A 10,221-nucleotide genomic window follows, 5' to 3' on the forward strand; every position below is an offset into this window, starting at 1 on the left:
GCCGATAAGCCCTCTACTTTGGCAAGGATAGCTTTTCCTCATCTTATTTACCATCTATGTTACTTAGCTGGAGTTATTGGTGGACGAAATTGTGATCAACAATATTGGCTCTTTGGTATGTACACAAAACTATTGTGAGAAGCATCATTATTATGGTACTGGTTGAATTCACAACTCCGTTCAACTAACCAGCAAGTGTACTGGGTCGTCCAAGTAATAAACCTTACGTGAGTAAGGGTCGATCCCACAGAGATTGTTGGTATGAAGCAAGCTATGGTCACCTTGTAGATCTCAGTTAGGCAGATTAAAAATTGTTTATGATTTCGAAAATTAATAAAAGAAGAAGAAATAATAAAAGGGATAGAATACTTATGCAGATTCATTGGTAGGAATTTCAGATAAGCATATGGAGATACTGTGTGGCTCAAGAACGCCTACTTTCCTACTGCTTCAACTCAATCCTTCTTACTCTTTTCCATGGCAAGCTGTGTATAGGGGTTCACCATCAGCGGTGGCTACTTTCAATCCTCTCGGGAAAATGGTCCTCTGCGGCTGTCACTCGCATGGCTAATCGTCTGGAGGCATCACCCATGGTTGATGGCTACATCCCATCCTCGCAGTGAAAACTACGCTCACGCACTCTGTCACAGCACGGCTAATCACTGGTTGGTTCCCGCTCCTACTGGAATAGAATCCCTTGATTCTTTTGCGTTTGTCACTAAAGCCCAGCACTTGCAAGTTTGAAGCACGTCACAGTCATTCATTACCGGAATCCTACTTGGAATACCACAGACAAGGTGAGACTTTTCGGATTCCCAGGATCCTACTCGGAATACCACAGACAAGGTGAGACTTTCTGGATCCTCATAAATGCCGCCATCTATCTAGCTTATACCACGAAGATTCTGTTGGGGAATCTAAGAGATATGCATTCAAGCTCTGTTGCATGTAGAACGGAAGTGGTTGTCAATCACGTGCGTTCATAAGTGAGAATGATAATGATCGTCACTTTCATCATTACATTCATCATGTTCTTGGGTACGAATGAATATCTTGGAATAAGAATAAGAGAGATTTGAATAAAAGAAGATAGAATTGCATTAATACTTGAGGTACAGCAGAGCTCCACACCCTTAATCTATGGTGTGCAGAAACTCCACCGTTAAAAATACATAAGTAAAAGGTTCAGGCATGGCCGAATGGCCAGCCCCCTAAAACGTGATCAATAGCCTCTTAGGATGAAGAATAAAACAAAACTGAGACCAAAGATGTCTAATACAATAGTAAGAGGTCCTATATATACTAGACTAGCTACTAGGGTTTACATGAGTAAGTAATTGATGCATAAATCCACTTCCGGGGCCCACTTGGTGTATGCTTGGGCTGAACTTGATCAATCCACGAGCTGAGGCTTCTCTTGGAGTTGAACTCCGAGTTATGACGTGTTTTGGGCGTTCAACTCCGGATCATGACGTTTTTCTGGCGTTTAACTCCAGACAGCAGCATGTACTTGGCGTTCAACGCCAAGTTACGTCATCAATTTCCGAATAAAGTATGGACTATTATATATCGCTGGAAAGCCCTGGAAGTCTACTTTCCAACGCCGTTGAGAGCGCGCCAATTGGAGTTCTGTAGCTCCAGAAAATCCATTTCGAGTGCAGGGAGGTCAGAATCCAACAGCATTAGCAGTCCTTTTGTCAGCCTTTTTCAGAGTTTTGCTCAAATCCCTCAATTTCAGTCAGAATTTACCTGAAATCACAGAAAAACACACAAACTCATAGTAAAGTCCAGAAATGTGAATTTAACATAAAAACTAATGAAAACATCCCTAAAAGTAGCTTGAACTTACTAAAAACTACCTAAAAACAATGCCAAAAAGCGTATAAATTATCCGCTCATCACAACACCAAACTTAAATTGTTGCTTGTCCCCAAGCAACTGAAAATCAAATAGGATAAAAAGAAGAGAATATACTATAAATTCAGAAATATCAATGAATATTAATTATAATTAAATGAGCGGGACTTGTAGCTTTTTGCTTCTGAACAGTTTTGGCATCTCACTTTTTCCTTTGAAGTTTAGAATGATTGGCTTCTCTAGGAACTTTAGAATTTTGGATAGTGTTATTGACTTTCCTAGTTAAGCATGTTGATTCTTGAACACAGCTACTTATGAGTCTTGGCCGTGGCCCTAAGCACTTTGTTTTCCAGTATTACCACCGGATAAACAAATGCCACAGACACATAACTGGGTGAACCTTTTTAGATTGTGACTTAGCTTTGCTAAAGTCCCCAGTTAGTGGTGTCCAGAGCTCTTAAGCACACTCTTTTGCCTTGGATCACGACTTTAACCACTCAGTCTCAAGCTTTTCACTTGGACCTTCATGACACAAGCACATGGTTAGGGACAGCTTGATTCAGCCGCTTAGGCCTGGTTTTAATTTCCTTGGGCCCTCCTATCCATTGATGCTCAAAGCCTTGGATCCTTTTTACCCTTGCCTTTTGGTTTTAAGGTCTATTGGCTTTTTCTACTGCTCCTTCTTTTTCTATATACTCTTTTTTTTTTTTGAATGCTTCTTCTTTTTTCACTGCTTTTTCTTGCTTCAAGAATCAATTTCATGATTTTTTTTCAGATCATCAATAACATTTCTCTTTGTTCATCATTCTTTCAAGAGCCAATAATTTTAACATTCTTAAACAACAAGATCAAAAGACATATGCACTGTTCAAGCATTCATTCAGAAAACAAAAAGTATTGTCACCACATCAATATAATTAAATTAAATTCAAGGATAAATTCGAAATTCATGTACTTCTTGTTCTTTTGAATTAAAACTTTTTTTCTTTTAAGAGAGGTGAAGGATTAATGGAATTTATTCATAGCTTTAAGGCATAGTTACTACATACTAATGATCATGAAATAAAGACACAAAACATAAATAAACCCAATACTAAAAACCGAAAAGCAGAAAGAAATAAGAACAAGGAATGAATCCACCTGGGTGAAGGTGGCGCCTTCTTGAAGAACCAATGGTGCTCTTTGAGCTCCTCTGTGTCTCTTCCTTGCTTTTGTTGAATGATTCCTAGTAATTTTGGTGTTCCTCCCCTTAGTTGCTTCCAATATTTGTGTGGAGGACAATTTATCCCCTGAGGTATCTCAGGGATCTCTTGATTTGCAGCCACATGTTCTACCACTGAGCTATGACGGCTTATATTTTAGTCTTTCCATCTCCCAAGACTCAGAGGTGGAAGCTTTTGTCTTCCCTTTGAGGTTTCTCTGGCCTTAGGTGCCATTAATGGTAATGGAAAAGCAAAAAGCTATGCTTTTACCACACCAACTTAAAATATTGCTCGCCCTCGAGCAAGAAAGAAAGAAGAGAAGAAGAAGAAGAATGAAGAAAGAAGAGAAGAAGAAGAGAATGAAATGGAGGAGAGTGAGGGGAGATGACTCGGCTATATGGGTGGGTTTGGGTGGGAAGGAGAGGTTGAATTGTAAAGGTAGGTGGGGTGTATGGGGAAGAGTGGATAAATGTGGGTGGTGAATGAAAAATAGAAGGGATGACCATGAATGGAGAGAGAGAGGGCGAGGTAGGTGGGGATCCTGTGAGGTTCACAGATCCTGAGGTGATCCTGTGGGGTCCACAGATCCTGAGGTGTCAAGGAATTCCATCCCTGCACCAAATAGGCATGTAAAATGCCTTGGCACACCATTCTGGCATTTAAACGCCCATTGGTGCACGTTCTGGGTGTTCAACGCCCATGTAAAGCATGTTTCTGGCGTTGAACGCCAGTTTCATGCTTGTTATTGGCGTTCAGCGCCAGTTTTTCCTCTCTGGGCACATTCCTGGCGTTCAACGCCAGAATGTTGCTTGTTTCTGGCGTTCAGCGCCAGAATGGTGCTCTGTTCTGGCATTGAACGCCAGCCAGATGCATCTTACTGGCGTTGAACGCCAGCCTGTGCGTCCTCCAGGGTGAAAATTTTTTCTTCTGCTGTTTTTGATTCTATTTTTAATTTTTATGATTTTTTCGTGACTCCTCATGATCATGTACCTAATAAAACACAAAATAACAATAAAATATAATAAACTAGAAATTAGATAAAGTTGGGTTGCCTCCCAACAAGCGCTTCTTTAATGTCAATAGCTTGACAGTGGCTCTCATGGAGCCACAAGGTGATCAGGTCAATGTTGTATAGTTGTCCACACCAAACTTAGAGTTTGGATATAGGATTTTAACACCAAACTTAGAGTTTGGTTGTGGCCTCCCAACACCAAACTTAGAGTTTGACTGTGGGGGCTCTTCTTGACTTTGAACTGAGAGAAGCTCTTCATGCTTACTCTCTTTTGTCACAGAGGGATGGCCATGTGCCTTAAACACAAGGTATTCCCCATTCAATTGAAGGACTAATTCTCCTCTGTTGACATCTATCACAGCTTCTGCTGTGGCTAGGAAAGGTCTTCCAAGGATGATACATTCATCATCTTCCTTCCTAGTGTCTAGGATTATGAAATCAGTAGGGATGTAAAGGCCTTCAACCTTTAATAGAACGTCCTCTACTAACCCATAAGCTTGTCTCAATGACTTGTCTGCCAATTGTAATGAGAACAAGGCAGGCTGTACCTCAATGATCCCCAGCTTCTCCATTACAGAGAGTGGCATAAGATTTATCCCTGACCCCAGATCACACAGAGCTATTTCAAAGATCATGGTGCCTATGATACAAGGTATTGAGAACTTGCCAGGATCTTGTTTCTTTTGAGGTAGAATTTTCTGAATCCAAGTATCCAGTTCATTAATGAGCAAGGGAGGTTCACTTTCCCAAGTCTCATTACCAAATAACTTGGCATTCAGCTTCATGATAGCTCCTAAATATTGAGCAACTTGCTCTCCGGTCACATCTTCATCCTCTTCAGAGGAAGAATAGTCTTCAGAGCTCATGAATGGCAGAAGGAGATTTAATGGAATCTCTATGGTCTCTATATGAGCCTCAGATTCCTTTGGATCCTTAATAGGAAACTCCTTCTTGCTTGAGGGACGTCCCAGGAGGTCTTTCTCACTAGGATTTTCGTCCTCCTCCTCCCTTGTGCATTCGGCCATATTGACTATGTCAATGGCCTTGCACTCTCCTTTTGGATTCTCTTCTGTATTGCTTGGGAGAGTACTGGGAGGAGTTTCAATGACTTTCTTACTCAGCTGGCCCACTTGTGCCTCCAAATTTCTAATGGAGGATCTTGTTTCATTCATGAAACTGAAAGTGGCCTTTGACAGATCAGAGATTACATTGGCTAAATTAGAAGTGTTTTGTTCAGAATTCTCTGTCTGTTGCTGAGAAGATGATGGATATGGCTTGCTATTGCCCAGCCTGTTGCGTCCACCATTGTTAAAACCTTGTTGAGGTTTTTGTTGATCCTTCCATGAGAAATTTGGATGATTTCTCCATGATGAGTTATAGGTGTTTCCATAAGGTTCACCCATGTAATTAACCTCTGCCATGGCAGGGTTCTCAGGATCATAAGCTTCTTCAGAAGCTGCCTCTCTAGTACTGTTGGATGCATGTTGCAATCCATTCAGATTTTGAGAGATCATGTTGACCTGTTGAGTCAACACTTTGTTCTGAGCCAATATGGCATTCAGAGTATCAATTTCAAGAACTCCTTTCTTTTGAGGTATCCCATTGTTCACAGAATTTCTCTCAGAAGTGTACATGAATTGGTTGTTTGCAACCATGTCAATGAGTTCTTGAGCCTCTTCAGGCGTTTTCTTCAGGTGAATAGATCCACCTGCAGAATGGTCCAATGACATTTTCGAAAATTCAGAGAGACCATAATAGAATATATCTAATATGGTCCATTCTGAAAACATGTCAGATGGACATCTTTTGGCCAACTGCTTGTATCTTTCCCAAGCTTCATAGAGGGATTCACCATCTTTTTGTTTGAAGGTTTGAACATCCACTCTCAGCTTGCTCAGCTTTTGAGGAGGAAAGAATTTATCCAAGAAGGCAGTGACCAGCTTATCCCATGAGTCCAGGCTATCCTTGGGTTGTGAATCCAACCATATTCTAGCTCTGTCTCTTACAGCAAAAGGGAAAAGCATGAGTCTGTAGACTTCAGGATCAACTCCATTCGTCTTTACAGTCTCACAGATCTGCAAGAACTCAGTTAAAAACTGATAGGGATCTTCAGATGGAAGTCCATAAAACTTGCAGTTTTGTTGCATTAAAGCAACTAGCTGAGGTTTCAGCTCAAAGTTATTGGCTCCAATGGCAGGAATGGAGATGCTTCTTCCATCAAACTTGGACGTTGGCTTTGTGAAGTCACCAAGCATTCTCCTTGCATTATTATTATTATTTTCGGCTGCCATCTCCTTCTCTTGTTCGAAAATTTCTAAAAGGTTGCTTCTGGATTGTTGTAATTTAGCTTCTCTTAATTTTCTCTTCATGGTCCTTTCAGGTTCTGGATCAATTTCAACAAGAGTGCCTTTATCCCTGTTCCTGCTCATATGAAAGAGAAGAAAACAAGAAAAGAAAGAGGAATCCTCTATGTCACAGTATAGAGATTCCTTTATGTTAGTGGAAAAGGAAAGGGGGTAGAAGAATGAAGAAGAGGGTTCGGATTTTTGGATGAAGAGAGGTGGAGAGAAGTGTTAGTAATTAAATAATTAAATAGAAGAAGAAAAGAGGAGGGAGAATTCGAAAATAATTTTGAAAAAGAGTTAGTGATTTTCGAAAATTAGAGATAAATGTAATTGAATTTAAAATTTGAAAAAATTAATTAATTAAAAAGAATTTTTGAAAAAGAGAAAGATATTTTCGAAAATAGAAGAGAGAGAAGTAGTTAGGTGGTTTTGAAAAAGATAAGAAACAAACAAAAAGTTAGTTAGTTGATTGAAAAAGATTTGAAATCAAAATTTAAAAAGATAAGAAGATAAGAAGTTAGATAAGATATTTTGAAATCAAATTTTGAAAAATATAAAATTTTTGAAAAAGATAAAATAAAAGATAAAAAGATTTAATTCAAAAATTTTAAAATTATTTACTTCACTAACAAGAAACTACAAGATAAGATTCTAGAACTTAAAGATTGAACCTTTCTTAACAAGAAAGTAACAAACTTCAAATTTTTGAACCAATCACATTAATTATTAGTGAATTTTAGAAAATTAGATGTAAAGATAAGAAAAAGATTTTGAAAATATTTTGAAAAAGATTTTTGAAATTTTCGAAAAAATAGAAAAAATGAAAAAGATGTGATTTTTGAAAAAGATTTTAGAAAGATAAGATTTTTAAAATTGAAATTTTGACTTGACTTGTAAGAAACAACTAATTTTAAAAATTTTTGACCAAGTCAACTCAAATTTTCGAAAATTTGGAGGGAAATAAGGAAAAGATATTTTTTTGATTTTTGAATTTTTAATTATGAGAGAGAAAAACAACAAAAATACTCAATGCATGAAATTTTTAGATCAAAACAATGAATGTATGCAAGAATGCTATGAATGTCAAGATGAACACCAAGAACACTTTGAAGATCATGATGAACATCAAGAACATATTTTTGAAAAATTTTTAATGCAAAGAAAACATGCAAGACACCAAACTTGAAATCTTTAATGCATGGACTCTAACAAACCAAAAATGCATATGAAAAACAACAAACAACATAAAACAAGAAATCATCAAGATCAAACAAGAGGACTTATCAAGAACAACTTGAAGATCATGAAGAACACTATGAATGCATGGATTTTCGAAAAATGCAAGAAAAAATTTTTAAAGCATGCAATTGACACCAAACTTAAAAATTGACTCAAGACTCAAACAAGAAACACAAAATATTTTTGATTTTTTATGATTTTATGATTTTTTTAGTATTTTTATTAATTTTTTTGAAAATAAAGTTTAGAAAAACGAAAAATAAAAGAAAAATTTTGAAAAAGATTTTTGAAAAGAAAATTACCTAATCTGAGCAACAAGATGAACCGTCAGTTGTCCATACTCGAACAATCCTCGGCAACGGCGCCAAAAACTTGGTGGACGAAATTGTGATCAACAATATTGGCTCTTTGGTATGTACACAAAAACTATTGTGAGAGGCATCATTATTATGGTACTGGTTGAATTCACAACTCCGTTCAACTAACCAGCAAGTGTACTGGGTCGTCCAAGTAATAAACCTTACGTGAGTAAGGGTCGATCCCACAGAGATTGTTGGTATGAAGCAAGCTATGGTCACCTTGTAGATCTCAGTTAGGCAGATTAAAATTGTTTATGATTTCGAAAATTAATAAAAAAAGAAGAAATAATAAAAGGGATAGAATACTTATGCAGATTCATTGGTAGGAATTTCAGATAAGCATATGGAGATACTGTGTGGCTCAAGAACGCCTACTTTCCTACTGCTTCAACTCAATCCTTCTTACTCTTTTCCATGGCAAGCTGTGTATAGGGGTTCACCATCAGCGGTGGCTACTTTCAATCCTCTCGGGAAAATGGTCCTCTGCGGCTGTCACTCGCATGGCTAATCGTCTGGAGGCATCACCCATGGTTGATGGCTACATCCCATCCTTGCAGTGAAAACTACGCTCACGCACTCTGTCACAGCACGGCTAATCACTGGTTGGTTCCCGCTCCTACTGGAATAGAATCCCTTGATTCTTTTGCGTTTGTCACTAACGCCCAGCACTTGCAAGTTTGAAGCACGTCACAGTCATTCATTACCGGAATCCTACTCGGAATACCACAGACAAGGTGAGACTTTCCGGATTCCCAGGATCCTACTCGGAATACCACAGACAAGGTGAGACTTTCCGGATCCTCATAAATGCCGCCATCTATCTAGCTTATACCACGAAGATTCTGTTGGGGAATCTAAGAGATATGCATTCAAGCTCTGTTGCATGTAGAACGGAAGTGGTTGTCAATCACGTGCATTCATAAGTGAGAATGATAATGATCGTCACTTTCATCATTACATTCATCATGTTCTTGGGTACGAATGAATATCTTGGAATAAGAATAAGAGAGATTTGAATAAAAGAAGATAGAATTGCATTAATACTTGAGGTACAGTAGAGCTCCACACCCTTAATCTATGGTGTGCAAAAACTCCACCGTTGAAAATACATAAGTAAAAGGTTCAGGCATGGCCGAATGGCCAGCCCCCTAAAACGTGATCAATAGCCTCTTAGGATGAAGAATAAAACAAAACTGAGACCAAAGATGTCTAATACAATAGTAAGAGGTCCTATATATACTAGACTAGCTACTAGGGTTTACATGAGTAAGTAATTGATGCATAAATCCACTTCCGGGGCCCACTTGGTGTATGCTTGGGCTGAGCTTGATCAATCCACGAGCTGAGGCTTCTCTTGGAGTTGAACTCCGAGTTATGACGTGTTTTGGGCGTTCAACTCCGGATCATGACATTTTTCTGGCGTTTAACTCCAGACAGCAGCATGTACTTGGCGTTCAACGCCAAGTTACGTCGTCAATTTCCGAATAAAGTATGGACTATTATATATTTCTGGAAAGCCCTGGATGTCTACTTTCCAACGCCGTTGAGAGCGCGCCAATTGGAGTTCTGTAGCTCCAGAAAATCCATTTCGAGTGCAGGGAGGTCAGAATCCAACAGCATCAGCAGTCCTTTTGTCAGCCTTTTTCAGAGTTTTGCTCAAATCCCTCAATTTCAGTCAAAATTTACCTGAAATCACAGAAAAACACACAAACTCATAGTAAAGTCCAGAAATGTGAATTTAACATAAAAACTAATGAAAACATCCCTAAAAGTAGCTTGAACTTACTAAAAACTACCTAAAAACAATGCCAAAAAGCGTATAAATTATCCGCTCATCAGTTATCATAGAAGGAGACATCCTCATTGAGGAGGACAAGCCCATCACTAAGAAAAGGATGGAGCAAACAAGAGAGCCCACTCATGGAACCCAAGAGACGCATGAGGAAGCTCATCACCAAGAAATCCCGGAGAAGCCTCAAGGGATGTACTTTCCTCCCAACAACTATTGGGAATAACTCAATACTTCCTTAGAAGATTTGAGTTACAATGTGGATCAACTAAGGGTGGAACATCAAGAGTACTCCATCATTCTCCATAAAATTAGAGAAGATCAAAGAGCAATGAGGGAGGAGCAACAAAGGAAAGGAAGGGACATAGAAGAGCTTAAGGACATCATTGGTCCTTCAAGAAGAAGACGCCACTAAGGT

The 10,221-nt window shown here is 38.7% G+C and overlaps 1 non-coding gene across 1 annotated transcript; it reads left to right on the plus strand.

Moving 5' to 3' along the window:
* The first annotated feature begins 5,859 nt into the window (after window positions 1–5,859).
* LOC130953069 (small nucleolar RNA R71) lies at window positions 5,860–5,963 on the plus strand. The gene has a single exon (XR_009075243.1). It is a non-coding gene; the product is annotated as a small nucleolar RNA R71 (small nucleolar RNA).
* The last annotated feature ends 4,258 nt before the right edge of the window (window positions 5,964–10,221 follow it).

Source organism: Arachis stenosperma, chromosome 9 (genome assembly GCF_014773155.1).
Source record: "Arachis stenosperma cultivar V10309 chromosome 9, arast.V10309.gnm1.PFL2, whole genome shotgun sequence".
In the NCBI taxonomy this organism is placed as follows: Eukaryota; Viridiplantae; Streptophyta; class Magnoliopsida; order Fabales; family Fabaceae; genus Arachis; species Arachis stenosperma.